This window comes from Vanacampus margaritifer, chromosome 1 (genome assembly GCF_051991255.1).
Source record: "Vanacampus margaritifer isolate UIUO_Vmar chromosome 1, RoL_Vmar_1.0, whole genome shotgun sequence".
In the NCBI taxonomy this organism is placed as follows: domain Eukaryota; kingdom Metazoa; phylum Chordata; class Actinopteri; order Syngnathiformes; family Syngnathidae; genus Vanacampus; species Vanacampus margaritifer.
In genome coordinates this window covers 32,907,724-32,924,966 of record NC_135432.1, presented here as the reverse complement: position 1 = coordinate 32,924,966, position 17,243 = coordinate 32,907,724, and the positions used below count along the sequence as shown (strand labels likewise).

The following is a 17,243-nucleotide window of genomic DNA, read 5'->3' as shown; positions in this document are numbered from 1 at the left end:
GGACTGAGAAGCCATGGCTCACCAAGAGATTGTTGAATGCCTGAAAAAGAAGAACATGCTATTAACAATTCCGAACATCCGGGCATTTCTGAATTTATTATTTTCCTAACTATCTTAAGTTCAAAGCAGTAGCTCGAAAGACTAAAATGACACACATATTCATTAAATACATTAGATAGTGTTGAATAGCATTTATATTGGTGATATAAAGATAAACAGCAGCTTTTTTGTTGTCTCTGCGTCTGAAATTGTGTGCGTCGTCGTTGGAATGCTTCCAATAGCAAAAAAAAAAAAGAGAGAAGATTTTCCTCTTTCCTTCCTTTTTGGAACGTGTGCAGCGTTTGCGCACCATAAATGCTTCCACTCAGAGGGCTCTTCATATCAACCCAGAGATCCCACCCCCAACCACACTCCACACCAAATGGACGTGATTGACAAGCACAACAGTGACGCCCCTTTCTTCCCTTTACTCAGCGATTGGTTTTGGATGTGGAAGTCGCATTTGGGGCTCTCCCTATGGTCGAAACTCCTACTTTACCTCAATTTGGAAAAATCCACATAAAATATAGTCGAGGCAAAAAAATAAAAAATAAATATATATATATATATATATATATATATATATATATATATATTTATCGAAAAGGTGATCGGTCCCACTAGAAGAGACGGACGGCTTGTAACAATGATTATCATTGGAAATTAAATTGTATTTAAATGTAATAAACTAATAATAATAATAATAATAATTTGTTGCCCAGCCCCCTCTTGCAGTCAATTTTGTGTGGTCCATTGAAAGGAAACATTGGGGGCATCATCCCACGTCGCGCCTGTGCTGTGCTCCCTCTCCCTGCGTGCATCGTGATCAGGCTGCAGAGTCTTGCGGAGGTCACCTTCTGTCACTGCAAGGGGAAATACTGAATCATTTGCAGTCAAGGCTATCTGGATTCGGTGCACCTCGTCAAGCATCGCGTATCTGGTAAGCGACTTTTGAGAGCAAATAATTGCATCCTTCCGCATTGGTGAAGCTTGGGGAGAGGAATCGCATCGCGCCATTTGCCAATGCTATCCTTTCGTAATGCACTTTCAGTGGCAATTATGTAGCTTCTAAATTATGCATGCGTCATTGTATACGGTATTGTTTTCAAAAGAAGCATCTTGCGTCACGTCATGTTTTTGTTGCTAGTCAGGCTGAATTAAATTGTTTCATTGTGCAGACTGTTTATGTCACCTAACTTTAAATAAATGCAATCTAGTTTTTTTGCATCGATGCGTTTCTTTCGGTCAAACTGCAACAGTTATTCATTGGGGGGTTTTCCTGCATAAATAGGCTTTAGGTGCCCTATAGCCCAGTGGCATCCTCAAAGGTTGTTGCCATGTTATTGTAGTAGATGGAGATGGTGGCCATGTCTGGAGAGGACAGACGTCCCGTTTGTATTCCATTTCTGCCCTTCATAAGCACCATTACGGGAAAACAATGAGAAACATAAGCACACAACAGTTGTTTGAAAATCAGGCCTACTGCCTGTTATATTTTTGCGGGGGACTTCTCTGTGTAGAGGACAGGAATATAAACGAGAGCGCTCCTCTGTGCCGTTATGTAATTGGTTGTCACAGCTCAGCGAGGAGCCATCTCTCGCGTCATTGTTTTTCTTTTTTGCATCTCCGGCCAACAAGCAGCAGCACGGAGGCACATCCTGTTTTTACTGCATGTGGTCTTTAAAATCGTCTAAAAATGCATCCATGCGAACCACAAGCCACTTTTATGCGTTTGTTATATGAGGCGGGATGTGTGTTACACGGTCTGTGCACTGTTTTAGGGGCTGGTTAACATTTTGTCCGCAAGAAATGGTGCAGCTCACAAATAACAGCAGACTAGTCCCCCCCACATCACACAGATTCTCGTCGGAAGACGCATAGCTGCCCTATAGGCGTATGTGTTTGTTGCTTTCAATCGAAATCAGTCGTCTTTCAAAGGGTGACACAAAAGATGACGGACAGGCCGCTTACTACGGAACTGTCCGAGGTTCTGAATGCTGAGCTCCGTTTGGCCAAGGTGCCCCCGAGAGAGAACGATGACCATACCATCAGGGAGGGTAATTACATTTTATTTTAGGGGTGGGGTGGGAGAGGGGGTGATTGATTCGATTACTTTTATCTATCTATCTATCTATCTATCTATCTATCTATCTATCTATCTATCTATCTATCTATCTATCTATCTATCTATCTATCTATCTATCTATCTATCTATCTATCTATCTATCTATCTATCTATCTATCTATCTATCTATCTATCTATCTATCTATCTATCTATCTATCTATCTATCTATCTATCTATCACCTACCTGCCTACCGACCTACCGACCTACCTAGTCAGGCAAGCCACACCCACTCTTTGAAAGAAAGAAAGTGGGTCTGGAAAGGCTGTCATTAGTGGGGTTTCCATCCAGTTGTGTCAATTTTTTTATTTACTGAAAATACGCAAAACGGACGTGTGACTTATGCCCGTTTCCATCTGTTCTACTTTTGCGACTATTGAAAGAGGACTCTGCCGCTGTAGGTGGCGGTATATATCACAGAGATGTGATCCACAAGTCATTTAAAAGAAGAAGAACAACAGGAAGCGACTGCGCCGTGCGATGACATCGTGTAAGTTTGCTTTTGTAATTAGTAGCGTTTCGTTGCTGTTTGCCATCTAAAATTGCATTAATATTCGCTTCTTTAACGTGTGACGTGTATCCGGTCTTGTCAGTGTTTATTCTCCAAATCTGTGTCCATAGCCAAAATGAGAATTTTCCTTTTTTTTGACATGCGTCAAAATCCACCCCCTCGAAGCGTAGACACTTTTTTTTGCAAATTTTGGGCCCTTTCTAGCGTTTCCATTTAGTTTTATTTTCGCATTTCTTGAAAATTCATAATCAAAATGGGTGGATGGAGAGCCTACTGCTGACCGCTGTGCGGCCCGTTCAAAAAGAAACGTGCAATGGGTTATTTCGCGTGAGCAACGTCACTCTCCGGTGGTCGAAGTCCATTCAAAATGGCGTGCGGGAGAGACGATAGTTTGTTTCCTTCAGCATTAAACATAGTTTTTTATGTCCAGAAACACATAGTCGTTTAAAAACCCAGCAGCTGATGCCACTGGAAGCGGCCCTCTTACGTTGCCACTCACTAAGGCCACTTCATTTGAATACATGATTCCTCTGCAGCATTTTCACGTTATTTTCTGTCTCTAAAAATGCCACCGATAAGACTCATGGGATAAATGCTACATGCACATTTCAGCGAATGTGCAGAATGTCAGCAATACTTGTTAACCAACTACGGCAACTACACTAGGTCAAAATGCGTATGAAGTGCCCAGAAGATGCTAAATATCCGCTCTCCGCTGATTGGTTCTTTCCACTGTCTGTTTGGTTAGGTTTGCCCCGCCTCAGAAATGCCCCCACCCTCTTCAGAATTGCACCTGATGGTACAGCGATGAGTCTGGTTTCCAGGCTACTACCTACCAACCTACACTCATATTGTCTGGATGTTATTTACATGTTGTTGTTTTTGTTTTTTTTAATCATGGCAATTACCTGTCAGTGAATTCATTGAATGAATCATCAGCACATATTTGCTTTTTGCATTCACTCGTTCATTGACTTTATTTCTCCCACTGCAGTTCACTGAATCTCACACGTGATGTGACTGCCACTAGCAGAGCTAACCTCTACAAATTCACTTCCATCATCATTTGTCTGAATTTTACATATTCTTTTATAAAAGATGTATACATTTTGGTTTTGTCAATAAAGGTACAGTGGGACAGTAGTTGCAGATGATAAAAAGAATTACGCATAGCCTACTTTTTCAGTTGCCCAACATAATCGTCTCAAATTACTCAAACCCATAATCATTGATATATTGTGGCTTCAATGTTTATCGTGATAATGTATTTATTGCATTGTGCTTGTACTGGAGGACAGAGTTGCAACCTGAATCAAAGTAGGCTATATGAGATTTCAATGTGCAATCGCTAATATTTTTTGCGTCTATGGAGGATTCATTCGCTTTGTTTTCATCTGTAGCGAAGAAAGCAAGTCTATTAAATCAGATTACTGTAATCAGATCTGAAAATTATAAATTGAAACTCAGCACTCTTTTTTTTTGCACACAAACAAATAACATTGCTGATAGACTGTTGTGTTTCCAGTTTGTGCAATGCACTTGTACAGATGTCTTGTATAATATTTAAAAATATATATTTTCTGTACTATTGCTGTTGAAGCGATGCAAATTTCTCCCAATGTGTAACTAATAAATGTTATCTGATCTTATATTATAAATAATTATCATATTAATATACCTTATTGGCCCCTCCTCTCGGCTGACGTATGCTGTGATGTCCTAATTCAATTTCTTTGTCCGGTTACGTCAATTTTGCTGTTCTAGAGTTGGTTATTCTCCACTATAATGCAGTTCCAACCAGACCAATGTGACAAGTGCACTGCATCACCCTATCACTTGTTTGGATGTCTTGCGACAAGTCACAATAGCTTAGCAATTAGCTTGGCTTCACTGTCTCCCTCCTGTTAATTGCTCCTTGTCATCCCTTCATGTCCATGATACTTGGCAGAAGTGTAGGTGATGATTAGATACTCGTGCTGTGTTGACAGTGGACGTGAAGCATTGTGTTTATTCAGCTGGACTTTTCCAATATCCTGAAAAATCTTAATGATTTCCATAACAAAATAGTTGGCATTGTTGCACTAGGGTGCTTGCTCATTTATTTTAGTTTTGTAATACTCCCTTCTCAGTTCTCTATTCTTAGTTGCATGTTTTGATCTTGGGAGAGGTCAGATACCTGGATTGTTTTTGTCACATGGAGCAACATGGCTCTTCATTTTGACCTTTATGTTGTTATCACATCATGGGTGTAGGCCACAGAGGACAATGTGAAAAAGAAAAACGTTTTTTTGTTTCTTTGTCTACACCCTCCAAAATCCCCTGCACTATAAAGAGTTGGTGAGTGCATTTCCAGCGTTAGAGGTGGAGATAGCAGTGTCTGACAGGGTGTGAAAAAAGGGGCCAACAGAGAGCACACATGGAAGATTGTGTCCTTGGTGGAGACAGGACTACACTGAGTATACTTTGCAGCAATCAGCTCTCCTTTTTTAAACTAAAAGCTTGTGAGATAATCAATGGTGTTTATTTGCATATCTTGCTTATTTGTTGTATTAAGCATATTTGCTTTATTTGTTACTGTCCAACTATGGAAACATTGTAAACACATTTTGTGTGGTTGCATACTTGAGGTTCAGTTCCTTGTTGCCATCAAACTGTAAAATGACCACATCAATGTCCTGTGGAAAAAGTGATCTCCTTATGGAATAAAACCTGCAGAATGAAGTGACTCGGCATTTTGATGTAGCTCGCATTTGTTGCTCATATCTCAGGGTGAGTCAGCTTCATTGCGGTTCTGTCTGAAAGTCAGTCCGTCCATCTGTCATTTACTGTCCCACATTTTCTGCATATGGCGTTTGTCATCAGGCTGCGTAGACGTCCTTATTATTCACATCGAAATGCAGAAAATAGAATGACAGAAAGGAGCAATTGAACTAAAAACATCATCCTATTAAAGGGCGTTCGTTACAACTTTTTTTCAGACCGATACCAATACGAGTACTCAATTCTTGATTAGTCACTGATACCAATACCAAGTACCGAGACCACTTTTGATGCATAAAACCCCCCACCAAAAAAACAAAACAACTAAACAATGACAGCTAATTTGAAAAAAAAAAGACCTATATATCCCACTATAGCATTTTCCCTTATAATTGCATGAAATTAATGGTCATTTTCTATTCTTCTACAAAGTAATTTGTAGTTCTTGTTCATAAAAGGGCTGCAAGAGGGCTGTACCAATATCTTGAAATAAGGCCGGGTATCGATCCAATAATCATACCTGGTATCAGTATTCACCTATTCTTAATCCCATTTGATTTGTACCCATTTTGCCTAAAGGTGCCACCCAGCCATGTAAAACTAAAATATGTACAGTTCAGGTTGTACAACTGAAAATGAAATAAGTATTGAGTGTAGGTGTTGGTCAAATGGTCAATGGTCAAATAAAAAGCTTACTGTAAATTTTTGGGGAAAAAAAGTTCCATATTGCAGCTTTAAGTTAGCAGGAGTTAAACGTGTGTATGTTTGCTTAAGTGGGCTTATTAAGGGAATATCATCTGCACACAATAATTAAAATGAATAAACAAACAGGATTTTGCGTTCCCAAATATTACACATTTTACTCACTGGAAAGATGGCGTACTGTAAGCTTTTCTAATTAGTGCCTTGCCAATAGCGAACCATGTATTTTCCTCAAATCGCTGCCTAACAGACCCATAAATTAGATTTATATAGCGCCTTTCAGGACACTCAAGGACACTTAAATGCTGACGCGATGTCCCCTGTAGGCAACCGACATTTCTCCTCGATTTATGGGAACCTGTTTTCCTACAGGTTAAGAAGGTAGGTTATAGTCCCAAATATTCCCGTTTGCTGGTTGAGAAGTTTTGGCATGATGCTTCGAAAAAACACAAGGATGCAGTTAGAAGCATTTGAGGAATGATAACATTAAGTTAATAACTCCTTTGGAAAAAGGTACCGATCAAGAACTTGAATGGAAAAGATAGTCATTTACCTGCTTGCAGTAATTAACGCTGATATTATTTTTGCCAGTAAACACCCAGATGGTAAAAGTTGAACATTTCACCTTCACCGTTGCTCATCTAAAAGGAGATTTATGACACTTTTTAGTTTTGGTTCTATATGACATGAATAAGTGTGTGACAATTGGCTACAAATCCTCGTAATGTCACAAATTTACATTGCACATACAGGCAAGCCAAAAAACACATCTAAGTTGTTTTGGAGGTTTGTCTGTAATGGCTACATTATGTGGACACAGTTTAGTAAAGTTGTCCATGTGAATGTCAGCCTATGTTAGGCCACGAAAAGGCATCATTTACTTGGTTGTGTTATTTATATATTGTATGTTTAATGTTCAGTGTTTTAAACAAATAAATGTGTGTAAAATCAGACTAAAAGAAGAAGTTTGATGTATCATTCTTGTACAGTAGGAACAAGCTGATATTTTAAAAGGACACAATAAAACAATAAATAAGAACCACAGAAAACAATATAATAAAAACAAAACAAGGGTTCTTTTTAACTTAGTCGAGATTTTCGCTGTTCGGCTTCCTTTTCTACTTATTCTGTACAGGTCAGTAACTGATATTTGCCTTATTGCCGCCAAGTGGCAGAAAGCTCTATAGTAACTGAGCAACTCATTGACAATTGTAACAGCTCCAATGTATTGAATTCATAACACATTATTTTATGCAGCCCACTAGTCGGTGCTCGCAGCCCAAGGTCGGCATGCGAATGGTGTGGCTGCACGGTTAAGAACCACTTATTTAGACATTTCAGGTATGAACTTATGGCCACCCCTATATGAGGCATGGTTTCACCCTGGCCACCCCAATGAAAAATATCTGGCTACGCCCCTGGCTACATGTTTTGCTCTTAGATGAGCCTTATTTCAAGTTTATGCATACCTTCATCATGAACCTCTCTTGTGGACACTTAGTACACAGAAAAAGCTAAAGAATGAAGGTGAAGCAAGATCTAGGATTTTTTTTCAGATACAATATAATGCTGATTGCAAATGTTTGGCTTACAACAATATATCATATAACTTCACATTCTGAGATTGAGACTGAGTAATTAGTGACTCTGCAGAATAAATCTTAAATAATCGTCATGCTGAGAATAATGAGAAAAAGAACAAGAAATATTTTTGAATGAAATATAATTTAACTACAGCATTAATTTTTTTCGCTCTTCTCTCCTCTAATCACTCGACAGTATTAATCACTTCAAATCCCATTACAGTATTTCCACTTTACACTCTCAGAAAAAAAGGGTACTGGCGGAGTACATTTTTGTTCTCCAAGGTACAATTGTTTGCAATCTAACTAGGGCTCACAATTGCACCCTGAGGTACAAATAATTGTTTATGGGTAGAAAAGGTACACAAATGGTAAAAATGGGCTAATACAATTTCTGTACCTTTTGTTTGCATATAAGGTTACAAACAAGTACAAGGCACATTATCCCATGTGCTTAAGTAAAAAAATAATAATTAAAAAGCACGCAGCTGTGGACTTTTCGTTGTATATTGTTATATACATATATATATATATAGTTAAAACAAAAAATAGCACCTTTTGTCTGATAGTGTAGGGATACAAATGTGCATGTTGAGAAGGACTTCCTTGACATTAATTCACATTTTGACCCATATTTCTGAAATTTGTCATCTCTATTTGGTGCACATCTAATTCCACCACATACATCCATTTTCCACACTGCTTGTTTTCATGAGGGTTGCGGACTGACTTCAGGCAAGAGCACGCCGGACTGATAGCAAATTAATAGTAGGGCTAATTGTCAGGTTAGCTGTGGTTGTGGACCCAAGAGCAGGGAAGTAGAGTGAGGAGGCTGAGGTAAAGTTAAAAAAAAGAAAAAAAGAGGGTTTTATTAATTAAACAAAAACAAGGTGGTGGACAAGGTGCCAACAGGAAACAACAGTACTAAATCCAAGCAAAATCAAATGGCATGACGAGGAAATGAGACAAGACATGGACACGACAATGGATCGACAAAGGGTGTGTCCAAATTCACAAGGCTCGGTCCTGTGAAGGACGAATTTGTCCGCTGCATGACGTCAATCCTGGCGCGACTCGACAACACGCACGGACTAACACATGCATGGACTGTCGGTCAATGCTCTACCGACAGGCAGCATCCAAACTCCATTCATATGCAAGTAAGTAAATATGCATGTGTAAGTAAGTATTCGGCTTTTGGATAATTTGGACACAGGGAGTGGTTCAAACAAAAACAGGAGACAATACACACCAACTAATTACTATTATTAATAACTGATTGGCTGAACACATAGGTGTGGGATGACAAGCACAGGTATACATGATCATCATCAACAAGAAACACAAGGAAAACACAACTGAAGTGATCATGAAAGATAACAAAACCCAGCCAGAAAACAACAACAAAACCCCAACCAAAGCCACAACATCATTGTCTTGCTTTGTCATAGATCATTTTTTCATCATCATCCATCACACTGACGCTGTTTCCCCTTCATCCTGCTATTCTGTCCATCTCTATTTGCCCACCACACTGTCTGCCCCACCGCCTCTCACCTCCTCCATGCTGTCACTGGGAGGCTGGTGGCAAAGCCTTGCTGGTTACATAACCACTGCAGCATCATGCGGGACGCTGGGTGCAATCATAACTCAAATGCAAATGTGGGTGTGGATAGTTGAGCAAAGTCACCTATTGATGATGTAATACACGGGTGGGTGAAGAAGGTGCTGGGTACTCGTCATCAATGCAGATTAGACGTCTATTTATGTATGCCCATCTATCTTCATGTGCACAGCATGTATCTCGTGTCCACGTGGACAGTTAGAGGCAAATATTATTCTGACGCTAACATCATTTGACTAGCATGATGTCAGTTGGTTTTATGTGTGTCCGTGCAACAACTAGGGATAGAGGAATTCTGCAGATTGTGTGGAAATGTCTTGATTAAGCTTGTTTTGAAGCAGCTGATGCAAAATAGAGTGCACTGCTTGGCTAGCTACTCAATTGCTTTGCGTTTAACGACAAAATTACTTCAGTTACAGGAAACTGAGCTAGACATCAATGGTAATTAGTCTGAGCAGCATTAAAGACTATCGTTTGTAGCTGTTTATTCAAAGTGCATAGTTGTGATAAATAGTCATAACAAACGCTGTCCAACTTCAACAAAAGCAACACTAGCATTACTAAACTAGCATTAGCTACCCAACATGCTAGCCAAGGGCGCAAGAATTGGTAGCATGACTTATTCATAATGCTGTACAGTGTTACTATAACACTAAATTTATTGTTTTTAAATGTGTTTTGTTTTGTTGGTATGTACAATCAGTTAAAAATCAAAAGGAGGTGATAAGCATGCTAGTCGAGCAGAAACTAATTCCGTGTCGCTTGGCTGCCTGAAGTCCCTTTGTCTGCTTCTGTTTGCTAATCATATGCCCGGTTGTTAGCAAACGAGATGGGATTTTAATTTTTTTCCCCCTAGTTGGATATTCTAAAAGAGTTAGAAAAAAAGCAAGGCCAAGCTAAGAGAGGGATGCAGCGGTGCGTGTGTGGAATGTCGTTGACTTAAATGCAGTTATTGATACCTCGTTTGTCACACATTCAGTGTTTGTTTAAAAAACAGCAAATGTTTCATTAGTTACATTTTTATTCACAAACTGGTGAATAATTGTCTGACATACTGTAGACTGACTCAGAAAAAAATACTATTTATTTACAAGGAAGACATGAGGGAAAATCCTTGACAAAGTACAAAGAATGCAGATCCTTGACTGGTGTAGCATTGCTGGAGGCGTTCCTGATAAGGTAGCTGAGTCATCCCCCGACCTCTACTATATAGGCTACTGTTCTGCTTTTAAGATGTGAGCCACAACACAAGCCCGCATAGACGCAAAGAAAAGGCTTAATGGAAGCAATGTCATCAGATATTTTGCTAATTTACTATCTGAAAACATTGATGGTAATACGTGGTGTGATGAAAACGGCGGCCTCCCGTATTTCCAGTCATTGATAAGTACTGTATGCTAAACAACATGCTAACAAGAGAAACACGCGATCTAGCCGTAGCAAAACCTTGCTTTCGAAAGCCAGACACACAAGTTAGCATGGGGCAGTTTGATAGGCTAACAATTAGCGAATAAAAGAGTACTACTATAGTGTAAATGCTTTTAAATACAGGTTAAATACAGGTTAAAAACTTTGCTTTTCCTATAGCTTTGATTAAGGTCTTTTAAACGTTTTTAAATCATGTTTTATTTTTATTTTTATTATCTTACAAAAAAACCTTTACCCTAAGTGTTTTTTTGTTTTTTGTTTTTTTAAAGTTTGCTGTCTAATATTTTAACATTGTCAATGTAAGTTATTTTAGTAAATTTTAAGCTACTTTTGTTTTCTCTGCTCTGCTTGTGAATGTCAACTGCTGCGTTTGTTTACACGTATAGGTGCAAAGCACATTGAGTTGCCTTGTGTATGAAATGTGCTATAGAAATAAACTGTCCTTGTCTTCTAGGGAGTGTAGACAAATACAGTGCAGCTCAGCCTCAGCTAGCAATATGCTTTTGGCGGAATGTCAAACTTATTTGAAACATGGCATTCTAATATTGCATTGGTGCAATATGAATTAAGCAGCAATATCCACCCGTTTTTAGCCATCTCATTGGGCGGCCATTTTGCCATTTGCTTCCGACTAAAAATGACATAACAGTTGCTCGGGGCAACGACCAGTCACGGCTCGCCTGTTTTCTAAGTTTGGTCATGTGAGATTTGCAAACTGAGCTGTGATTGGTCATGAGCAACTGTGATGTCATCTTCAGTCAACAGCAAGTGGCAAAATGGCCGCTTCTGAGATGGCTAAAAACAGATGGATTTTGATGCTTAAGTCATATTCCACAAATGCAATATTAATCAGAATACAGTGATTAGACTAGTGGTGCTGCATAGAACATATTGTAAAGAGTTTTTTATTTTTATTTTTATTTTTTACTTAACTTCCCCATTATCTTCTATAAAAGGAGTTGCAACTTTGCAACAATAGAAAGATACAGATCCCAGAGTGACAACAGTTGGGAACCACTGCGAGAATCTGTCTTTATGTGTACAAGACATCACATAAACTTGTCAAGTGGAGCAAAACGTCCATTGCTTTACAAAACAGACATAATACTAATTAGACCAAGAGTAACTTGACTAATTGTCCTTCTTTAATTATTATACAGTAAAATAAATATTTATTTCCCTGATTGAACTGTGTTTCTACACGTTAATATTCAGTAGGAAAATGCTTCTATACATCATCGTAGTGCGTCGTCACTCGGACGGTTAGCTTAATGGCAGCAAAATCTCCACCAGGCAGCTCTGTTTCCTGGCAACAACCGAGAGACCAATCACATCTCCGTTTTCCTCACCATGTTACCACCTCCACCCTGGGTTAGCCACACCTTCACTCCAGCTGCCGTCCCTCCGCTTGTCCCTCGCCTCCCTCGCCTCCATGCCAATCTCCATTGCTTGTCACCACCCAGACGCTGTTGTCTCACCCTGTTTGTCTCTGTCACCCCCGTGTCGCTCTGCCTAAGCCCATGTCTGAATGAAAGACCTCCCTCTGTCTCGCGCCTAGTGTGTCCTGTTTTCGCCCTGGGTGGACACACAAAGGTGTTTCCGCCTTTCAAACAGCACCCACATAGTAAAAACTAACAGATTGTCGCCTGTGCACATTTTTGGCCACAACATAAGTAGCTAATATTTTACTTACCTTGTCATCTCAATTCTCAACCATTCTTGTCTAAGCAGTCAGAAGGACTAATGTGCAGCAAGGTAAAGTTAGTTCATCTCTATGAAATCTTCTTACTGTAACAAGCTTATGTGTTTGTTGTGGTTTCCATTGAGTGCTATAAGTGGCTCGTGGTGGACGCTCAAATGTGTCAGGAACACATCAAACTGCTCAACAGTTCCTTTTACTTCTGGATTTGCTCAGCGTTTTCTCCTGTGCTTGCAGTCCAAATCTTGTACTAGTGTTAGCTTCATTGAAGACTACATATACAGTATGGCATAAGAAACATTTTTCAATGTCCATCCTTCTATGCTAAAACAGGACATTAGTATAGACATTATTTCAAACTGACATATTGATTATGATTCTGTTTGGCCCGTGACATTTGTCAAAAAAATGGGCAATTTTTTTAAATGTTTAATCAGTTATCAAAATAGTTAATTTTTAGTTAAAATAGTTAATAATTATTAATTTGATAAATGATTAGTTGTCAATTAATCAATTAATTGCTGTACCTCTAATTTGATGTGTTTAACATCATGATGTTGAGACAGCACAAACTTCTGAATTGTAGTTTGATAACAAGAAAAGAAAGAAAGAAAATAACACAAAAGGCATTAACTCAAATCTCAGTCTTTTATTGCTCCATGACATGTGGTACATACAAATTGTGTACTGCTGCTCTCATTTCTGAATGAAGTTGCCATGGCCACTCTGCCATGCTTCCAGGGTTGCTTGCATGGCCATCACTAATTTGCATGACAACCTCGTGTTTCTGTTCGAGCCACGTCTTTTTCCCACCGTGCTCCCTCCCCCTCTAAAGCTATTCAAGTGGCACAGCACAGGATTATCCCTTAGCCTCTGAGACACATTTGTTTGGTCGCACTTGTCCTCTCCGGGTTCACTTCAGCAACAGAGGTCAATATTAACATTTGTTTTACCTTTAAGATCACCCATTTTGAGGGATACATTTGGACTACAAAATCTTCAAATCTTGTATGTTTTTTTTTTCTATAATGGAGGCAATGATGGTAAGTGAATATGCACAATGATTTTTAGTTACATCCACGGCTTTCGATGTATTGTAGTTTGAATAGGACATTATGGTGATGAATAGGGAGTAGTATTAGAAAGAGTAACTTGACGTAATGGCAACTCCCTCAGCCATGAAAAGCCAGGAAAATTATTTCATGTTTCATTACACTTGCAGTACCACCTCCCACTATTGTTTTCTCGTCTCTATCTCTTGGGACACATGACACTACCAGAACTGTAGGATGCCTTGTTTTTGTGCTTTGCAGCGTTGTGAGTCATCAGTCGTGTATAAATTGTACGTTGTGACTGACTCTTTAGTTCTTTCTTATTGTCTTTCCACCTACAGAAGTATGCACATGTGCAAAATGTACAGTCACAGTGACATAATTGTTTTTCAGAGTTCATTTTAGTTTCTTACAACTTTCTTTGGTTTCTTAGTGGATTGTTGCATCATTCTAAAGCTTAACTGGCTTCCATATCACCTGGTGTTGTCGTCACAAATGCAGACGCTGATTGGACGATGGACAGAGAGCTTGGCCAGCACCTTGAGATGGTTGCTGAGATTACAACTGCTTAACTGCGAGGCTGCTTTAGGCTTTCTTGTCATGACAGGTCAAGCTAACATTAATGATATCTCCGGGCTTGCAGTTTAAACCCCAAAAACTTCTTGACAATAATATGCTCTATGCAGCCCCACTAGTTGGTATTCTGGTTAATATTGCGTTTGTGGACTATGAGTTAAGCAGCAAAATCAAGCAATTTTTATCAATATCAGAAGGCGGCCATTTTGACATTTGCTGAGGGAAAATGACATCACAGTTGCTCAGGTTTCAGCTAACAACCAATCACAGCTCAGCTTCAGAAAACAGGTAAGCTGTGGTTGGTCGTTACTTGAGCCCTGAGCAACTGTGATGTCATCTTCAGTCGACAGCAAGTGACAAAATGGCCGCCTTCTGATATTGATAAATACGGCTGGATTTTGCTGCAAACTCATATTCCACAAATTTAATATTAATCAGAATGTCATCTTTAAACTAGTGAGGTCACATATAACACATTATTGCCAAGAAATGTTTAAGGTTGGCTTCCCCCTTTCGCCTTTCCGAGACATTATTTAGGTTATTTTCCAGGTCTGTCAAAATACTTTGCTACACCAACCTCATACATCAATAAAATAAATCTGTATGAACTCAGTGGAGGGCTTTAAGACTCATATCACAATGTTTCGTTTTTGTTCTATTGAAGTCTGCATAAATATCTGATGTTTCAGTCAGCAGTCAGTTACCGGCCAACAAAAATGATCACAAAAGCCCAGCGACAACATATGAACTTAATCACATCCCATTCCTAATCCATAGATTTCAATATGACCTCGGTCAACCCTTTGAAGCTATGACAACTTCATTTTTTCTGGGAAAGGCTGTCCACAAGGTTTAGGAGTGTGTTTATGGCAAATCTTTTCTGTCTACAATTACAGTATGTTTTTATGAGCCTTGCTTTGTGCACTAGGGCACAGTTATGTCTACCTACTTTTGCCAGTGCTCCAGACTTCCCCAAAATGTTTTTTTTTTAAAAAAAAATATTTTTTTGTTTACATTTTTGAAGATTTTTTTTGTTTCTGACAAACTTTTGGTCCATACTTCCACACTTTTATCAGTAATGTCGTGAAAATGAGTGGAAATTTGTGTTCCAATTTCAATCAGAAAATTATTCAGACATCAACAGACATTATGAAATTAGTTTAAAGTGAATAGCATTCGATATTTGGTGGCATAACTCTAGTCAGGAACAACTGCATCAAGCCTGCGATCCATTGACTTCTTCATTTGAAATACTTTTACAGACTTTTACCGCAGCCTCTTTCAGTTCTTGTTTATTTCTGCGGGTTTCTCCTTTCAGGCTCCTCTGAAGGCCTACATACACCAATCCGACGTCAGCCAAATGTGACCGACGCCTACCCCCTGTGGCGTCGGCCCAGACGTTGGCACGTCGCGTAGAAAAATGACGTAAATACACATTGCACCGACATAGACGTACCTTCAGCGCATGCGCGAGAAGAAATTCCACTCCATACCATCGGCGGCGGTAGTCATTATTCCTAAAGGCAACCGGCAAACTCTTTACGGGGGCAGGATATAAAAACAACTCATAACGGTGTTGGCAGCGCATGGATGTATTCCGTTGTGGAGCATTCTGGACCCTGTCGACTCCTGGCTGCTACCGATCGTTGGTTCACCCGAAAAGTTTCGGCGGTGCAAAGGGCACTCCGCGTTTTGGACGCGGTGCCGACCTCCAGCTTCTGAAGGAGCTTCCTCGAGACCGCCGGATGAAAGGGCCATGCACCCCTGCTGCTCCCACAAGGATCGCGCTGTTAAATGCGCGGTCATTAACAAACAAGACATTTATTTTGAGGGAGTTTTTCCTTTCCAACAACTTGGATTTCCTCTGCCTGACAGAGACCTGCACTGTCGCTGGGTAGTCCACCGCTATGATAGAATTTCTGAGGACATCGGGCCGAGGTGGAGGAACGGCGACTATTTAAAAAAAACAAAAAACAAATTTAAATGTAAACGATGTCTATTTACCACATTGTTCACAGCTTTGAAGGCACCTTCTTTGAAGTCGGCCAAACTGTCACTGTGCTGTGCTGTGTCATTTACCGACCTCCAAAATACAATAAGGACTTTTTAAACCATCTATCCATTAATTTTCTTAACCGCCTAGTCCTCACAAGGGTCGCAGGGGGCGCTGGATCCTATTCCAGCTGGTTTCGGGCAGTAGGCAGGGTACACCCTAAACTGGTTGTCAGCCAATCCAGGGACTTTTTAAACGACTTTGCAAATCTTCTTGTCGAAATCATGCTGAAATCTAATCATATCCTCTTTATGGGGGACTTAAATATTCACGTGTGCTGTCCTGAAAAACCATAAAGTTGAGTTGAGTACTGTTTATCCGCGTTGTCACTTGCTCTTCTTGCCCCGTGCGCTGATTCGCTAGCTAACAGCCAATCACAGTGATCAAATGCCCACGATTTGCTGGAAACTGGTGTAACTAGGCCTTTAAGGAAGTTAAATTTATGCTCTATTGAGTTAAAGTCTGCCGATTGACTTGGCCAGTCTAAGACCTTCCACTCCCCCCCCCCCCGATGAAGTCCTTTGTTATGTTGGCAATGTGTTTTGGGTCATTGCCGTGTTGCATGATGAAGCTTCTTCTGATTAGTTTGGATGCATTTTTTCTGTAAATTGCCTGACAAAATGATTTTGTCGACTTCAGAATTCTTTCTGCTGTGACCATCATCACAGATGAGCTTGTGTTTTTTGGACCAGATAGGATTTTGTAAAGAAGTACAGAGATGAGCCACAAAAATTTTGGAGCAAAGTTTTATGAATTGATGAGACCAAGATGATTAACCTCTGCCAAAGTGAAGTAAAGTGGCGAAAGAAATGATTTGCTTATTATCCAAAACAAAAAAAATGGAATTGACCTTGCCATTCCAATACTGAGGGAACTGTATATACAGTATACTGTACGGTGTGTGTACGTTTATGTAATCGTTCAGGACAGTGGTCATAGTTTCGATGTGCACTTTATTTCACAATACACTTTTTTTCCTGTTGATAAATGGCATTGCAAGAGCCCCAGCCTGTTTCAGCAGCACCAACTGTAGCAGCAGTAACTCGTTATGCCGTAACACGGATTGTTGCAAACATTTAAAGGGATAGTAAT

The 17,243-nt window shown here is 39.7% G+C and overlaps 1 protein-coding gene across 2 annotated transcripts in view; it reads left to right on the top strand.

Moving 5' to 3' along the window:
* Nucleotides 1-519: 519 nt before the first annotated feature.
* Nucleotides 520-17,243, top strand: part of pacsin1a (protein kinase C and casein kinase substrate in neurons 1a) — a 33,232-nt gene continuing 16,508 nt past the window's right edge. Inside the window, exon 1 of one of the 2 annotated variants that reach the window (XM_077549333.1) lies at nucleotides 520-979. The gene's annotated coding sequence lies outside the window, so the exon portion shown is untranslated. Of the gene's footprint in view, nucleotides 980-13,347; nucleotides 13,514-17,243 lie in introns of those variants that run through there. The other variant, XM_077549338.1, reaches the window with a different exon arrangement.